The sequence below is a fragment of the Stegostoma tigrinum genome, unplaced genomic scaffold (genome assembly GCF_030684315.1).
Source record: "Stegostoma tigrinum isolate sSteTig4 unplaced genomic scaffold, sSteTig4.hap1 scaffold_79, whole genome shotgun sequence".
In the NCBI taxonomy this organism is placed as follows: domain Eukaryota; kingdom Metazoa; phylum Chordata; class Chondrichthyes; order Orectolobiformes; family Stegostomatidae; genus Stegostoma; species Stegostoma tigrinum.
In genome coordinates, this window is record NW_026728736.1 from 1,730,033 (window position 1) to 1,746,224 (window position 16,192).

Genomic DNA, 16,192 nt, shown 5'->3' on the forward strand with positions numbered 1-16,192 from the left:
GGATGCAGTGGGAGGACGGGAGATTTGGAAGCTTGTGAAATCCACACTGATACCATTGGGCTGCAGGGTTCCCAAGCAGAATATGAGTTGCTGTTCCTGCAACCTTCGGGTGGCGTCATTATGGCACTGCAGGAGGCCCAGGTTGGACGTGTCCTCTCAGGAATGGGAGGGGGAGTTGAAATGGTTAGTGACTGGGAGGTGCAGTTGTTTATTGCAAACTGAGCGTAGGTGTTCTGAAAAGCGGTCCCCAAGCCTCTGCATTGTTTCCCCAATGTAGAGGAAGCCACAACGGGGACAGCGGATGTTTTGGATATTTCTTCAGCATTGATTTTCTTTCAGAGTTGGTTCGATTTTGCTGAAGCAATAGACATAACTCACTATGACGTAGACAATGTCAGAGTTAATGTTTCGCGTCCTGTGACCCTTCCTCAGATCTCACTCTTCACTGATGCTGCCAGACCTGCTGAGCTTTTCCAGCAACTTCTGCTTTTGTTGCTGATTTACAGTGCCCACAGTTCTTTTGTTTTTTACAACACAGACAAAACTTGATCTCTGCAGGAAGCATGATGCTGCATTCTCCAACTTCCCTGGCCTTTTGTAATATAATATTGTCTTTTTAGGACAGAAGTGGCTTTTTTTTTGTTTTAACTTCTGCACATGCTTTCTATGCAGGTTAAAAGTCTACACCTTTTCAGTTCACTGCAGTGCTGCATAATGAAGACTTGGAACAATTTTTTTTATGAAGTAGAAAATCAGTGTGGTTTGTTTTCCAAAATGTGATGTGTAAGTGCAACACTTAACAGTGTGTTCATCAAACTATTGTTTCCTTTGATCTTTGTGTTGCAGAAATTTCTAGAATCATTTCATATATATTTTTCTTGATATATTTTAGCAGCTTTCCTGGAGCAAGTCTGTTTTCCTTCGGATGAGACGACTTTCAGACATACTCCCTTTATTATGAGATATAATTGGGGTAAAATGAGGAGGATTTTTATTCACTGAGACACACATGACTATATGTTTAAATCATTGGAAAATGCATTCTGTTAGGACTGTCATGTTATCTGGTGTTTGTACCAGGCTTTCCGATTAAATGCAAGTGATTAAGGATGCTAATGATGCCACATGTTCTTACAAGAGGAAATGAACTTCCAACTGAGGATTTTATGCCACATTTATACACAGCATGGACCACGCAGCATGGATGCAGTGACTGAGTGAAATGGGATGCAGTGGCTGTGGGAAATGGGATGCCGTGACGGAGTGAAATGGGATGCCGTGACAGAGTGAAATGGGATGCCGTGACAGAGTGAAATGGGATGCTCACAGCGAATTGCCCCCTCCATCCTGACCCTCTCGCAGCGACCTGACCCGCTCACACTGACTCGCCCCTGCAGTCCTGACCCGCTCACAGTGACGAGCCCCTGCAGTCCTGACCAGCTCACAGCGACTTCTCTCTGCAGTCCTGACCCACTCACAGCGACCTACCCCTCCGTGCTGACCCGCTCAGAGTGAGTTGCCCCTGCAGTCCTGACCCCCCTCACAGTGACCTGCCCCCTCACTCCTGACCCGCTCTGCATTGAGGAAACCAAGCGGAGGCTTGGGGACCGCTTTGCAGAACACCTCCGCTCGGTTCGCAACAAACAACTGCACCTCCCAGTCGCGAACCATTTTAACTCCCCCTCCCATTCCTTAGACGACATGTCCATCATGGGCCTCCTGCAGTGCCACAATAATGCCACCCGAAGGTTGCAAGGACAGCAACTCCTCATCCGCTTGGGAACCCTGCAACCCAATGGTATCAATGTGGACTTCACAAGCTTCAAAATCTCCCCCTCCCCAACTGCATCCCAAAACCAGCCCAGTTCTTCCCCTCCCGCTACTGCATCACAAAACCAGCCCAGCCTGTCTCCACCTCCCTAACCTGTTGTTCCTCTCACCCATCCCTTCCTCCCACCTCAAGCCACACCTCCATTTCCGACCGACCACCTCATCCTGCCTCCTTGACTTGTCCGTCTTCCCTGGACTGACCTATCCCCTCCCTCCCTCCTCACCTGTACTCTCCTCTCTACCTATCTTGTTTTCTCTCCATCTTCGGTCCACATCCCCCCCTCTCCCTATTTATTCCACTTCCCTCTCCCATCCCCCTCTCTGATGAAGGGTCTAGGCCTGAAATGTCAGCTTTTGTGCTCCTGAGATGCTGCTTGGCCTGCTGTGTTCATCCAGCTCCACACTTTGTTATTTTGGATTCTCCAGCATTTGCCATTATCAGTGGCCTTTCCTCTTTGTCAAAGTTTGTGCAAAAGCAACACGATATGGGGCGGCACGGTGGCTCAGTGATTAGCACTGCAGCTTCACAGCACTGGGGACTCAGGCTCAATTCCAGCCTCAGGCAACTGTTTGTGTGGAATTTGCACCTTGACCCTGTGTCTGCGTGGGTTTCTTCCAGGTGCTCCGGTCTCCTCCCACAGTCCAAAGAGGTGCACGCTAGGTGGATTGGCCATGCTAAATTGCCCATAGTGTTCAGGGGCGTGGGTCTGGGTGGGATGCTCCAAGGTTTGGTGTGCAGTTGTTGGGCCAAAGCGCCTGTTTCCACACTGTAGGGAATCTAAACAATCCTGTTCCCACATCTCCATGTTATAACCCTGCTGATCACTGCACACAGAGATGTTTGATAACAAAAGGATAACAATAATATTCAAACCCAGTGCTGGAGATGTATTTTAAATACACTGAGGCCAGTGTCGATCTCCAATTCAACTTTTATTTACAAATGAACTGTCTTCAACTTTAGCACTGCCTCATTCAGAGATAGTTGCCAGGGTGTCAGCATCTCTGACCCTCACACGACTTAGCTGTCAGTCAGGGCTCCCTGAATTGGGCTGTTAATGTGGACCAGTCAGGCAACTCATATTCTGTGAGGTTCAACTGGCCGACCTGGTCACAAACCAGTGCGGTGTGTTCATCGAAAATCAAACATGTACTAGAAAGGTACCATTACATACCAGTGCAAAGGAAGGCATGAGGCTAAACTGGGGAGGGAAGGGAACTGCTTATTGGGGGTGGCTCAGAGAGTGGAAGAAAATCGAATGGGAAGAAGACCATTTGAGACTGAGGGAGAGAGATGTAATTGCCTGAATGAGGCATTCCAATTGCGAAATGGATTTTTGTGTGTACACCCTGTTCAGTTTCCCCCATCTTAATCTGTCCTCCTCTTTAAATCATTCGTATCTGAAATTTCTGTATCATTTCCAAATGCTCTGTCTCTAATGTTATGCTGTTGGAATTGTTTGAACTGCAGAGATATCATTTATTTGCACAAATGTGTTCAGTGAAATGAGTTGCATGCTATATATGTATTATTCTTCCTGATTCTATTATACGCATACAAATTAAAGTTAGTTCCACTTTTGAACAACAAACTGCTTTTAGATGTATGATGTATCTCATTTGCCTGCCACTTAGTCTTGTTGATGAGTTGTGTTTCTGTTTTGTGAAGAAATTTGAATGAGCTGGAGCACTAATGGCAATGCCCAATGTGGTGATATTCCAACATTGCAGCTGGAAGGTGGGGCGGGGAGGGGGATGGATTTCACAAGAACTGTTACAGAGGGAAATGGAGAGACAGGTGATGTCTGTGGCAGCACCGAGACAGTGAGGAGAATGAAATGCAGCCTGAAGGGGAATCTGGCTGCATTCTCCCAGGCACGGGCTGAATGGAAGAGGACAGAAAGGATTCACTCAGAGGAAGAGTAGATGAGACTGGACTGATGATGAAACAGGCAATCATCATTGGCAAGTCACTGATAGGAGGGTGAATCAATCGGGCTCACTTTAAGACTGTTTACAGTTACCATATAGTTCCTGGGAGATGTGTAGATCAGGCCAGGCTCATACAGAAACGCTTCCCGGAGTAATTAACATGTAGACCCCACTGGGAAAGAGTGAGGGGTTGGCCGTCCTGCTACCACTGATGCACTGAAAGTTTGGGGCATAACTGGGACGATGGGGCTGCTGCTGCCGAGGCACAGTCGGAAAGGACCACTGAGATTTTCCTGCTGAAGGTAAATGGGGGTCCATTCAGTCCTCGGACCCTCCCCTTGTCTCACATGTATGTAAATAGTTTTGTTGTATGTCTAAGAGAGGTCTTTGGTTTGTTGGGTGGAGCCAAAGTCCAATGCTTTATTTGTTTATTTGATATGCAGCTGGACAGAAGGCAACTGCAGTTGTGACATTGTACATATACAAAGAGATTTCTTGTGAAAAAGGTGTATTTTTCAAATCAGAAATGTGACTGGGAGGAGTGTGGATGAGCCCAGGCTCACTGTGGGTCTGGTTACGGTCACCATATTGTCACTAAGATGTGTGTATATGAGGCATGGCTGGCTGTGAGACTGTGAAAAATCACTGTAATTAATAGGAGTTTGTTTCTTCAATTATTTGTTGGATGTGTGTGTCACTGACTGGTGACTTCAGCCTTATCTTTTGCACTGATGTGCTGGGCTCTTCCATCATTGAGGATGGGGATATGTGTGGAGTCTTCACGTCCAATCAGTTGTTTAATTGTGCACCACAGTAAATGACGAGATGTGGCAGGACTGCAGAGCTCAGATTTGATCCATTGATGGTGGGATCACTTTGCTGTATCTATCACTTGCTGGCTATGCTGTTTGGCGGCTTCACCAGGTTTCTTTATTTATTCATTCACAGGACAAGGGCATCATAGAATAGAATCAGAGGATCCCTACAGTGTTTTGGTATTTCCAGGGGGTCCCGGGAGGGGTGGTGTGTCGGTATTTCCAGGGGGTCTCAGGGAGTATGTCAAGATTTACAGTGGGTCGCAGGGAGTTTGCCTGTACAGGGGTCTGGGGCTGTGTGTCAGGATTTGGAGGAGCTCCTGGGGAATGTGTCAGTGTTTCGAGGGGACCCTGGGAAATGTGTCATTATATACAGGGAGTTTCTCAGTACTGAAAGCGGGGACAAGGAATGTGTCAATATTTGCAGCTGGTCTCGGGGAATATATCAGTATTTACAAAGGGTCCTGGGGAGTGTGGCAGTTTTTTTAGGGGTTCTCTGGGACGGTGCCAGTATTTAAAGGGTGTCTAGGGAATGTGTCAGTATTTAGAGGGCTTCCCGAGGAGTGTGACAGAATTTACAGGGGTCCTGGTGATTGCATCAGTATTTGCAGGGTGTCCCAGGGAGAGTATCGGTAGTTACAGGGGGTGGAGTGTGTCAGTGTTTACGGGAGTTCCGGGCTGTGTATCGGTATTTCCAGGGGGAATGGGGAATGTGTAATTATTTCCAGGGGGTCCTGGGAGTTTATCAGTGTTCACGGGGGTTGCGTGGAATGTGTCAGTGTTTAGGTGAAGTCCCGGGGAATGTGTTCGTGTTTAGAGGGGTCCCTGGGAAATGTGTCCGTATTTACATGCAGCCCCAGGGAGTTTCTCAGTATTTACAGCGGATTCCAGGGAATGTGACAGTAGTTACAGTGTGTCGTGAGGTGTGTGTCGGTATTTACGGGATATCCCAGTATTTGTGGTTAGTTGCGTAGAGTGTGTCTATACGTACAAAGGTCCGGGTATGTGTGTCAGTATACAGAGGAGGCCGAGGGAATTTTTCAGTGTATAAAGCGGGCCCTGGGAAATGTGTCAGCGTTTACAGAGGGTCCCTGGGAGTGTGGTGGCATTTTCAGGGATTCTCAGGTACTATGTCAGTATTTACAGGGAGTCCTGCGGAGCGTGTCAGAACTTCTAGGGGCTCGGTGCATACTGACACACTCCCCTGGAATCCCTGTAAACACTGGCACACTCCCTGGGACCACCTTGAAATACTGTAGCTCTCCCCAACACCCGCTGAAAAAACAAAGTCCACAGGCCCCCCTGTAACGACTGACGCTCTCCCCAAGTCTCCCTGTCAATCTTGACACAATCCCTGAGACGCCCTGTAAATACTGACCCTCCATGGGACCGCCTGTAACTACTGACACACTCCCGGGAGCACCTGTAAATAATTTCAAATTCCCCGGAACACCCTGTAAATACTGACACTCTCACCAAGAGCCCCTGTCAATACTGACACAGTCCCTGAACCCCTGTAGGTCGCGGGAATTTTTCAGTATTTAAAGGGGGCCCCGGGAAATGCGTCAGTCTTTGCAGAGGGTCCCAGGGACTGTCACTATTTTCAGGATTTGCTGAGACTGTGTCAATATTTACAGGGGGTCCCACGGAGTGTGTCAGTTTTACAGGTGATTTCAGGGGCTTTGTCAGTATTTCCAGGGGGTCACACAGATGTGGCAATATTCACAGTGTGTCCCCGGGGACTCTGTTGGTCTTGACAGGGGATTGCCAGGTCGTGTGTCAATATTTACAGGGTGTCACAGGTTGTGTGTGTGTGTCAATATTTACAGGGTGCCCCTGTGTGTGTGTGTCAATATTTACAGGGTGCCCCTGTGTGTGTGTGTGTGTGTGTGTGTGTGTGTGTGTGTGTGTGTGTGTGTGGGTATTTACAAAGAGTCCCTGGGGCGTGTGTCAGTGTTCATTGTGAGTCCAGGAGAGACTGTGAGTATTTATAGGACGTCCAGGGAGACTGTCAGTCTTTACAGGGGGTCGTCAGGAGTTTGTCAGAGGGTGAACGCTGAGGCAGTGCCTCATTATGCAGCTGTCAGAATTCAGATAGTGTCCCTTGATGAGAGGGTCAGTACTGAGGTATTGCAGCTCTGTGAGCAGGTCAGTTCTTAACCAGTGTCTCGTTGTCAAGTGGTCCGTGCTGAGGCAGTGACAGTATCAGTACTGAGATATTGAAGCGCTGTCTGAGCATCAGGGGTTAGGGAGTGCCTCATTGTCACAGGGTCAAAAATGTGGGAGTGCGTTATTGTCAAAGGGTCAGTGCTGAGGGAGTGCTGCCATTTAAGGGGGACAGAATTAAGGAAGTTGTTCACATTTCAAGGGCCAGTACTGAAATAGTTTTGCACTGGGAGGTCAGTGTGGAGGGAGGGCCTCAGAAGCAGTGGGTCAGTATGACGGTTTCCCTTATTGTCAGGGGGGCAGTTCTGAGGCACTGACCCGTTGTCAGAGGGTCAGTACTGAGGTATTGAAACACTGTCAGAGCATAAGGGCTGAGGTGTTACAGGTCTATGAGAGGTCAGTACTACGGGAGTGCCTCATTATCAGAGGTCCAGTCCTGAGGGAGTGCACAATCGTCAGACTGTCAGTACTGAGGGAATGCCTGATTGTTCAAAGGGTCAGTACACAAGGAATGTCTCAATGTAATGTATGATTAGAGATGCAGTGCTGAAGGAGTGCCTCATTCTCAGTGTCAGTTCTGAGGCAGGGTCACATTGCTGGAGGGTTGTTCTGACTTAGTGCATTCGTAACAGAGGGTCAATACTGAGGCAGTATCTCATTTTAGGGGCTGAGAATTCATGGGTGCTACATAATTAGGAGGTTAGCCCCGAGGTATTGTAGCTCAGGTGCGGTCATAAGTGAGGGGGGAGTGCAACATTGTCAGGGGTCAATTCTGAGGTGTCAGAAAAAGTCCTCCCAGAAGCATCAGCAGGACTTGACAAAATCTGTACAAGTGAAGCAATGCCTGGCCCGTTAAATAAGAGCAGGTTTGTTGGAGCCGATCTAAACGATAGACCTCAGTGTAATGGAGGAAGCATTGAGGGAGTCCTGTACTGATAATACAAGATAATAATTCATACATAATTGCAGCATTGTCAGAGGATCAGAACAGCCAGAGTGCATTATTATGAGAGACTGAACACAGAGGAGGAGCTTCATTGGAACGGGTTCAGAATTAATGGTGAGCAACCCATTCAGAAGGTCAGTACGGAAGTATTGCATTTCTATTGGAGGCTCAATACTGAAAAATTACCTCTGTGAGAAGTTAGTACTTTGTCAGTAGTGAGGAATTGTGGCATTGTCACTGTGTTGGTCTGAGAAAGTGCCTCTTTATCAGAGGGTCAGAATTGATGGGAGTGCTACATGATTAGATGCTCAGGACGAACAGATTGCAGGACTGTCGGCGGGTCAGATCTGTGGGAGTGATCATTGTGAGATGGTCGCTGATATTCAACCCTAAAACACAGAGCGCCCTGTAAATAACTCCTTAAAAAAAGGCCCCTTTAACTAAACCCGAAAACAGAGCCCCCGTATCGAAGTCCGAACACACAGAACCCACTAAATTACCCCTAAAACACGAAGCTCACTGTGAATAAACCCCAAACACAGATGCCCCTGTAAATGAACACTAAACAATAGAGCCTCCTAAAACAAACAGCACCCGTGAAATAAAGCCTAAAACACAGGAACCCCAGTTTATAAACCCTGACATTCAGAGCCCCCTGTACATAAACACTAAAAAAAAGTAAAAACTAAAAGGAACTGTGGATACCGTAAAATCAGGAACAAAAACAAAATTGCTGGAAAAGCTCAGACCTCACGCTCGCCCAATCCGGCACTCACCAGAACCTCAGGCCCAAACTACACCAAGTTTCAGCCGCACTCATCGCCCTCACACACGGAGCCGCCTGCACAGAGCCCCTCAAACACCTGTCTATCATCCGTAAAAAGCGGGCTTCACTGTAAATAACCCCAAAACACAGAGTCCTGTTTAAACAAACTTCTACAATATCAACTTCACCCCCTGTAATTATACGCTCAAATACAGAGACCCCTTTAAACGAACACGAACACATATCCCCCAGGAAGTAAAAGGTGAAATACCGGGCTCCTTCTCAATAAAGCCGAAGGCACAGAGCACGTGTCAATACACCCCAACATCGAGCCGACCTGTATATTATCCGTAAAACAGGGCCCCTTACAAATAAACCCTAAAAGACAGAGCTGGCTGTAAGTAAAGAGCCCCTTGTAAATAAATACCAAAGCACACAGTAAAAACCGGAAGAACTGCGGATGCTGCAAATCAGGGAAATATCCAAAGTTGCTGGAAGAGCTCAGCAAGTCTGACAGCATCTGTGAGGGAAAAGAAAGAGTTAACGTTTTGGGTCAGGTGATCCTTCCTCTGAACCTCTGGCTGGCGCGTCTTCAGTAATGCAGGGTCAATTGCTTTAAAATATCCTTTTTCTGTGAGGCTCTATAACATTATAATAGAAAAACATCAGAACTAAGCAGGAGTAGGCCATCCGGCCCCTCGAGACTGCCCCGCTGTTCAATAAGATCCTGGCTGATCTTTTTGAGACTCAGCTCCACTCACCCACTCGCTCACCATCAACCTAAATTCCTTTCATGTTCATAACGTGATCTGGTCTTGCCTTAAACACATTCAGCGAGGTAGTTTCAACTGCTTCACTGGGTAGGGTATTCCACAGATTGACAACCCTTTGGGTGAAGAAGTTCCTCCTGTCCTCAGTCTGACATCTGCTTCCTTTTATTTTGAGCTATACCCGCCTCCTCCTCGTTTCACCTGCCAGTGGAAACAACCTCCCTGTCTCCACCTTATCTATTCCCATCATAATCTTGTATGTTGCTATAAGCTCTCCCCTCAGTCTTCTGAATTCCAATGAGTATCATCCCAGCCAACTCAGTCTCTCCTCATATTCCAACCCTCTCAAGTCTAGAATCAACCAAGTCAGTCTCCTCTGTGCCCCCTCCAGTGAGAGTATATCCCTTCTCAAGTCAGGAGACCAAAACTGCACACAGTAGTCCAGGTGAGGCTTCATCAGGACCCTATACAGCTGCAGCATAGCCTCCCTGTTTTTAAACTCCATCCTTCTCGCAATGACAGACAAAATTCTATTTGCCTTTATAATTACCTGCTACAATATTACTTTGAGCGATTCCTGCACAACGACACCCAAGTCACTTTGCACAGTAACATGCTGCAATTTTTTTACCATTTGAACCATAGCCTACTTTGTTGTTATTCCTATCAAAATGGATGACCTCACATTTATTGACATTGAACTCCATCTGCCAGACCATTGCCCACTCACTGAGACTGTATAACCATCTGCAGGCCTTCAGTTCTTCTGCACACTTTGCTCTACCGCTCATCTTAGTATCATCTGCAAATGTTGACACACCACACTTCATCCCCGACTATAAATCATCTGTATCAATTGTAAACAATTGCAGTCCCAACACTGATCCCTGAGACACACTACTAGCCACTGACCGCCAGCCAGATAAACACCCATTTACCCCTACTCTTTCACTATGAAAGGGAGACTGAATTAAAATGCTCCTTCCACCCCATTTACAGCCCTTTCACAGTTTTAATCCTCACGGCTTTATTTTGCCGACAGCTGCAAAACGTGGCTCTACATCAGTGTCTATCCCTGAGTACATGTTAATTTTCTAACCTATTCAGAACAATACCATCGTGTCATCGTTTGAAGAAGCATAATATTAATCAGCCCTCAGCAACCGTCTCCCAGGACTTGAACAGCTTGCAGGATATCAAACAAGTTTTCTGCATTAGCAGAGATAGTAGGAACAGCAGATGCTGGAGAATCTGAGATAACAAGGTGTAGAGGTGGATGAACACAGCAGGTCAAGCATCAGAGGAGCAGGAAGATTGATGTTTCAGGCCTAGATGCTTCTTCAGAAATTGGGAAGGGGAAGGAGGTTCTGAGATAACGAGGGAGACACGGGGAGATGGATGGAAGATGCATAGAGGAGAAGGTAGGTGGAGAGGAGACAGACAGGTCAAAGAGGTGGGGATGGAGCCAGTAAAGGTGAGTGTAGATGGGGATGTAGGATGGAGCTGGGTCAGTCCAGGGAGGATGGACAGGTCAAGGGAGCGGGATGAGGTTAGTAGGTAGGAGACGGAGGTTGGGGCTTGAGGTAGGAAGAAGGACAAGGGTAGGGAGGCAAGGGCGAGCTGGGCTGGTTTTGGGATGCGGTAGCGGGAGGAGAGATTTTGAAGCTTATGAAGCCCACATTGACACCATTGGGCCGCAGGGTTCCCAAGCGGAATATGAGATGCTGTTCCTGCGACCTTCAGGTGACATCGTTGTGGCACTGCAGGAGGCTCAAGATGGACATGTCGTCTGAGGAATGGGAGGGGGAGTTGAAACAGTTCGCAACTGGGAGGCGCATTTGTTGAGTGCGAACCAAGTGTAGGTATTCTGCAAAGCGGTCCTCAAGCCTCCACTTGGTTTCCCCAATGTAGAGGATGCCACAACGCGAACGGTGGATGCAGTATACCACATTGGCAGATGTGCAGGTGAACATCTGCTTGAGGTGGAAAGTGTTCCTAGGGCCTGGGATGGGGAGTGAGGGGAGTGGTGTAGGAGCAGGTGGAGCACTTCTTGCAGTTGCAGGGAAAAATGTGCCGGGTGTATTGGGGCTGGAGGGGAGTGCGGAGCAGACAAGGCAGTCACAGAGACAGTGGTCCCTCCAGAAAGCAGATAAGGGTGGGGAGGGAGAAATGTCTTTGGTGGAGTCGGATTGCAGATGATGGTTGGAGGATGATACGTTAGATCCAGAGGTTGGTGGCGTGGTACATGAGGATGAGGAGGATTGTGTTTTGGTTGTTATTGCAGAGAAGGGGCATGAATTACGGGAAATGTGGGAGACACGGTCAAGGGCGTTCTCGACCACTGTTGGGGTCGGGGGGAGGATTTGCGGTCCTTGAAATATTCGGAAACCTGAGATGTATTGGAGTGGAATGCCCTCATCCTGGGAGCAGGTGTGGCGGAGGTGAAGGAATTGAGAACAGGGGGTGTTATTTTTGCAGGAAGGTGGGTGGGAGGAGATGTATTCTAGGTAGCTGTGGGAGTCGGTGAAATAGATATCAGTTTCGAGGTGGTTGCCGGAGATGGGAACAGAGAGGTCCAGGAAGGTGAGACAGGTATTAGAAATAGTCCAGGTGAACAGGTATTAGAAATAGTCCAGGTGAACTTCTGGTTGGAGTGGAAGGTGTTGGTGAAGTGGATGAACTGTTCAAGCTCCTGGTGGGAGCACGAGGCGGCGCCGATACAGTCGTTAATGTTATGGAGGAAGAGGTGGGTTTCGGGCCAGTGTTACTTCGGAAGAGGGACTGTTCCATGCAACCTACAAAAAGGCAGGCACAGCTTGGGCCCATGCGATGTTTCTTCTGACTGCAGCCCCCTGGCGGCCCGCCCGTGGTGGTGCTCATCTTTGCTGCGATCTGCCGGCTCGGTCCCCGAAAGGCAGCATCGGTTCCCCATCCCCGCCCTCCCGACAAACCAACCCTTTAAAGGCGGAAGGCACCCACCCCCTTATCATAAAGGTCAGGTTGCGGGGTTGGGGGGCACGGCGAGAGGGTGCCAGAGGCTGCATTTATTTTGGCGCAACCCTAATCTGGGGGTTATCTAGCACCCCCGCGCCCCCAGAAATAGGGATTATGGGTGCACACCGCTAATTTTGGATTCCTCTTTAGAATAAAAAGTAGAGGGGGAGTGTGAATAGGGTTTTGGGATGGGGGATGGGATAGGGTGTGGGGGTGGGGGTGTAGGTCGAGTTGGGGGAGAGGGGGAAGAAGGTGCCCCTCTCCTTCCATTGAAGGGTGCGTACCCACAATTTGGCCCCTTAGGCTCTTTCCTGTTCTGGTTAGGGTTAGGCCGATGGTGAAGGTTAGGGTTTGGGCTGAGGCTAGGGTGAGGGCTGATGCCTGGCACTCCCTCCATACTGACCCTCGAATATCTATGTACACCTAAAACACAGAGTTTCCGGTAAATATGCCCTAAAACACAGAGTACCGTGTAAATCAGCCCAAAATGGAGAGGGCCCTGAAGATAAGCCCTGTAACGCTGAGTTCACTGTAAATAAACCCTAAAACACAGATCACTGTAAACAAACCCAAAGACACAGAAAACCCTGTAAATAAACCATGAAATACAGAAAACCCTGTGAATAAACTCTAAAAACACAGATCTCACTGTAAATAAACCCTAAACACAGATCTCACTACCGACAAACCCTCAATCAGAGAGCTCCCTGTAGATAAACCCTATCACAAAGCTAGCTGTAAATAAACCCTAAAACACAGTGCCCTCTGTAAACAAGCTCTCAATCAGAGCTCACTGTAAATATTCCCGAAGACGCGGAGATCACTGTAAAAAAGAAACTCAGAACAAAGAGCCGCTCGTAAATTTTCCTAAAACACAGAGTGCCTTGTAAAAAGCCCGAAAACACAGAACCTCCTGTAAATAAAACCTAGAACACAGAACCTTCTGTAAATAAACTATTAAACACAGAAACAAAGTTGCTGGAAAAGCTCAGCAGGTCTGGCAGCATCTGTGGAGGAGTAAAATGAGTTAACTTTTCGAGCCTGGGTACCCTTCCATTCTGAGGAAGGGTTGCTGGACCTGAAAAGTTAACTCGTTTTTCTCCTCCACAGATGCTGCCAGACCTGCTGAGCTTTTCCAGCAACTTTGTTTTTGTTCCTGATTTACAGCATCCACAGTTCTTTTGGTTCTTATTAAACACGGAACCCACATTAGATAAAACCTAAAGCACAGAGCTCAAGTACATAAAGCACATAACCATAAACGCACAGCCCCCAGTAAATAAGATTTAGGGCTGAGGCTAGGCTTCATGTTTATGCAAGTGTGAACATTAGGGCTGAGGCTAGGCTTAGGTTTAAAGCTGGTGTTATCTCTGAGGGTAGCGTGGAAGAAAGCAGCTTTGCATTCCCAGAGACAGAGCTGAGGGAGAGCATTTGTGTATTCCATAGGAGGCACGGGAACCATTGTAACCTTAACAGATCAAATTATATGACAGATTAGTTTACAATTAAAGATCATTGTGACTGTGGTCACAAGGTGAAGAGCTGGATGAACGCAGCAGGAAAAGCAGCACCAGAGGAACAGGAAAGCTGACGTTTCGGGCCGAGAGCCTTCTTCAGAAATGGGGGAGGGGAAGGGGGTTGTGAAATAAATAGGGAGAGAGGAGAGGCCGATAGAAGGCGGATAGAGGAGAAATTAAGTGGGAGGACGGGATAGGTGGGAGGAAGGACAGGTTAGGGAGGCAGGGACCAGCTGGGCTGGTTTTGGAATGCGGTCAGGGGAGGGGAGATTTTGAAGTTTGTCAAGTCACATTGACACCAGTGGGGTACAGGGTCCCTAACCTGTCATTCCTCCCACCTCAAAACCCAGCCCCATCTCCTACCTACTAACCTCATCCTGCCCCCTTGGCCTGTCCATCCTCCCTGGACTGACCTATCTCCTCCCTAACTCCCACCTGCATTCACCTTTACTGGCTCCATCCCTGCCTCTTTGGCTTGTCTGTCTCCTCTCCAACAATCTTCTCCTCTATCCATTTTCTGTCTGCCTCCCCCCTCTCCCTATTTATTTCAGATCCCCCTCCCCCTACCATTTCTGAAGAAGGGTCTCGCCCAAAACGCCAGCCTTACTGCTCCTTTGCTGCTGCTTGGCCTGCTGTGTTTATCCAGCTCTACACCTTGTTAACCCTGTAAGTATGCTCTCAAGCACAGACACCCCTTTAAATAAATCCTAAGAAGGGTCATTCAGGAAATAAAATGTAAAAGAAACCATAAAAGCCAGAGTCCCTGTAAATAAAGTGTAAAACATAGAGCTCCAAGTAAATAACTCCTGAAACACAGTGCCCCCAGCAAATCCTCCCTTCAACTAAGCCTCCTGCAAATAAACTCGCAGAGGCGACTGCAAACAAACCCCAAAACACAGGACATCCAGTTAATAAAGCCTAAAACAGAAGGCCCACTGTAAATCAACATGAAAAAACACAGCTCCCACTGCAGCACTGCGAATTAGTCGGATTGAGTTAGTACCTCAGTCAGCAAGTCAGTTCTGAGGCAGGGCCTCTTTGTCAAAGAGTCAGATTTGAGGGAGTACCATTGGATGATGGTTATTGCAGCACTGTGAGAGTACTGGAGTGAGAGAGCACCTCACTGTCAGAGGGTCAGTACTGAGGGGGTACCTCACTGTCAGAGAATCAGTACTGAGGGAATACCTCACTGTCAGACGGTCAGTACTGAGGGAGTACCTCACTGTCAGAGAATCAGTACTGAGGGAGTACCTCACTGTCAGAGGGTCACTACTGAGGGAGAACCTCACTGTCAGAGGGTCAGTACTGAGGGAGAACCTCACTGTCAGAGGGTCAGTACTGATGGAGGACCTCACTGTCAGAGAATCAGTACTGTTGTCATGTTCGTTTTCGGAGACCCTCACGGATTTGTTGCAATAACAAGACACTGACCTGTTTAGAAAAACACGAATCCTTTTATTACCAAGCAAGTACAAGCTGTGGAGAATCACAGCACTTAACCCGGCACAGAGCGCAGAGTCTCGCAGGTAATTCTCCCCGAGCAGCGGACAGACCCGCTCTTCAAACTTTACAAAATACATGATACATAAAATAATTACACATTTTACAATGACATGATACATAAAACAATTACTACAACAGACAAAGACAGGATACCAAACAATTATTATATCAAGAACATAAAAGACCAGGATATAGTCCCGAAGATAATAAAACGTGAGGCTGGATGAACACAGCACATCTCAGGATGCTAGAGAGAGAGATAATGGGAACTGCAGATGCTGGAGATTCCAAGATAATAAAATGTGAGGCTGGATGAACACAGCAGGCCAAGCAGCATCTCAGGAGCACAAAAGCTGACGTTTCGGGCCTAGACCCTTCATCAGAGAGGGGGATGGGGGGAGGGAACTGGAATAAATAGGGAGAGAGGGGGAGGCGGACCGAAGATGGAGAGGAAAGAAGATAGGTGGAGAGGGTGTAGGTGGGGAGGTAGGGAGGGGATAGGTCAGTCCAGGGAAGACGGACAGGTCAAGGAGGTGGGATGAGGTTAGTAGGTAGCTGGGGGTGCGGCTTGGGGTGGGAGGAAGGGATGGGTGAGAGGAAGAACCGGTTAGGGAGGCAGAGACAGGTTGGACTGGTTTTGGGATGCAGTGGGTGGGGGGGAAGAGCTGGGCTGGTTGTGTGGTGCAGTGGGGGGAGGGGATGAACTGGGCTGGTTTGGGGATGCAGTGGGGGAAGGGGAGATTTTGAAACTGGTGAAGTCCACATTGATACCATATGGCTGCAGGGTTCCCAGGCGGAATATGAGTTGCTGTTCCTGCAACCTTCGGGTGGCATCATTGTGGCAGTGCAGGAGGCCCATGATGGACATGTCATCAAGAGAATGGGAGGGGGAGTGGAAATGGTTTGCGACTGGGAGGTGCAGTTGTTTGTTACGAACTGAGCGGAGGTGTTCT

At 48.1% G+C, this 16,192-nt stretch overlaps 1 long non-coding RNA gene across 1 annotated transcript; it reads left to right on the top strand.

Moving 5' to 3' along the window:
• The first annotated feature begins 24 nt into the window (after nucleotides 1-24).
• LOC132209268 (uncharacterized) lies at nucleotides 25-3,422 on the top strand. The gene is made up of 2 exons (XR_009445349.1): nucleotides 25-783; nucleotides 893-3,422. It is a non-coding gene; the product is annotated as an uncharacterized LOC132209268 (long non-coding RNA).
• The last annotated feature ends 12,770 nt before the right edge of the window (nucleotides 3,423-16,192 follow it).